Below are 2,914 nucleotides of genomic sequence, written 5' to 3' on the forward strand. Positions count from 1 at the left end.
ATCAAGTAGCTTTTGGAATAAAACACCAATTTTTTTAAAATTAAACACTATCTAAAGATTTGCATCGAAGCGTTTATTTTTGATAGTGATTTTAATCACTGTCAGATATCATTATACTTGATCCAACTATACCACGTCACAACTGTGCCGCGACCCCCCTGTGCTGGGTTTTTTATTAAATATTCTTTAACATTAGATACTTAATTATATTATAATAATTGTCATTTACCAATATAAATAACATTTGTTCAAACGAAGCTCAATCTATGTTTGTGACATATGTAATATTTTATTTTAAATTCATAAATACACTTTGTGAATGTTTCAAAAAATGATATAGTCTCTTATATATTTAAAATATGTATAATGATTGTGTTAACGCCACAAAATGGTTCGTGTGTTATTTTATTACTGTTCTACTGGATTGGACTGTATAATATAAATTAAAATTCTCAACAATGTAATTTTATGTAATTAATATAAGAAATCATTTGTTAAACAATAAATATAAACTCCATAAAACTTCTAATTCACTAACACTGAGCAGAGATAGCGGACAGGTTACTAACTTAATGACAATAACATGTCTTAACAGATTGGATTAATATAATTTAAATACTACTAGAACATAATAACTTTCTTAAAATATTGGTAGTTTTGAACAATTTCATTTAAATGATAATATAATAACAAAAAAATATCAAATAATAAAAATATTGGGCTAGTGGAATATACAAAGTGATTCATTAAGGATAAGACATTCGTTTACTCAGACATTCGTTAACTATTGAAAATTTTTAATTTTAGGTAAGGAAAATAATTTTTGATTAAAAACACACTACAATAATATGTAGTAAAAACATGACCTTTTTCATCCCTTCAAGGTTAAAAAACATTAACCTGAGTTTTTTTAAATAAGAACACATATTTTGAATTTAATAAAATGTTTGAATTTTTAATTTAATAACAAATGGCATTCGAATTTTTAATATAACTTTATTCGTTTATAAACATTTTAAGTTTCAAATTTTTGAGTTAATATACATGTATAATACACTAGGGATTAGAAAAACAGGTAGCTAATTGGTTTTTTATGACATTACTGTCACAGATTGTTTAATATCAATTATAACTATCAATAGATATACTTTCTGTATTGTCAGTTAGTGTATTTATAAACTCACAACAATGTGCCTTACTACCATTGATAATAACAATACTGTGTACCTGCTAATATCCATGTCATATAAAACCAATTAGCTACCTGTATTTGTAATCCCTAGTGTATTATACATGTATATTAACTCAAAAATTTGAAACTTTGAATGTTTAAATCTAATAAACGAACCAAGTTATATTAAAAATTCAAATGCCATTTACTATTAAATTAAAAACTCAAATATTTTATTAAATTCAAAATATGTGTTCCCATTTAAAAAAACAAAGTTGACACCCTTACCAGGCATAAGGGATGAACTTAAAAAGTATTACATAATTAATAATTCAAAAATGATGTGTAACTAAAGATAATCGAAAAAAAAATTTTTAATTTATTATTATTCTGTAAGTAATTGAGTGGGTTATGATAAAAAAATCAGCCTGTATTCATATAAAAAATACTAATAAAATTTTTAATATCCTGGAAACATTTTGACAATATTTATAAGTCAACAGAAATTGTGTTAAAAAATATTTTAAAATCATATTAATAATGTAGTATACTCTAAGAAATAATCCTATATTCTCAATAATAGTAGGTAGTATTATAAATATACACCTTATATTTACTATAATAACATAAAAATCCTACCCAGCACTGTGAGGTCGCAGCAAAGTGAGGACGTGGCATAGCTGTGTGGTACAGTGTGTACAGTATAGATTTAATCTGACAGTGATTAAAATCAATATTATAAGAAACACTTCGATGCAAATCTGTAGATAATGTTTAATATTTTGAAGGGATTTCTGAATTATTCCAAAAACAACATCAACTTCTATTTCCTTAATTACAGGCTGATTATTAGTGCTTTGATTTCTAAGTATAATATAAGAATCAATACTAATTATAGTAATTACATTTAGTACGAAATTGATAATTTCCTATTTCCTTATTAATATACAGATTACAAGTTTTATGATTTATAAGGGTAATATATGAATAAATATATTACTCTAATAATATATTACCCTCGCAACAACCACAAAGAAATAAACATAATTTTTTTTTAAACTAAAACCTTAGATAATTTTCTTTCATTTGATATAATTTTTTTAAAAATTTAACACTTAGGCTGCTCATGGGGGGAGATTTAAAATTGCAACTTTTTTACAAAAAATAACTTTTTCAACTTAATTTTTGAAAATGTTCCGGAAATACTGCATCCTTTAAACATATATAAAATTAAAGCTTATTTTATGTACTACAAAATGAAAAAAAAAAAAAACCCAGCACAGTGGGGTCGCGGCATAGTGGGGATGTTGCATAGTTGGGTCCAGTATAGATTTAATCTGACAGTGATTAAAATCACTATCATAAGAAACGCTTCGATGCAAATCAGTAGATAGTGTTTAATTCTAAGAAATTGGTGGATAATTACAAAAGCTACATTATCTGCTAGTTTCTTATTAATACCCTGATTAAGATAAAGTATGTCGAATGAAAAAGGGATTATTAAAAAATATTATTTCTCATAAAAAAATTGTGTTGATTCGTACACTTTTCAATGAGTTATAGCATTATAAAGTTAAAAATGTAACCAACCCAACCCAACATCAACTCCTATTTCCTTAATTATATCCAGATTAGTAATTATTTTAATTATATATTATATAATTTTTATAATTAATTATTTTCAAATTATTATTGATTTTTAATATGTTAAAAGTAATCATTTTGAACCTACTTCTTTTTGTT

The sequence above is a fragment of the Daktulosphaira vitifoliae genome, unplaced genomic scaffold (genome assembly GCF_025091365.1).
Source record: "Daktulosphaira vitifoliae isolate Bord-2020 unplaced genomic scaffold, ASM2509136v1 Scaffold_2, whole genome shotgun sequence".
Taxonomy (NCBI): domain Eukaryota; kingdom Metazoa; phylum Arthropoda; class Insecta; order Hemiptera; family Phylloxeridae; genus Daktulosphaira; species Daktulosphaira vitifoliae.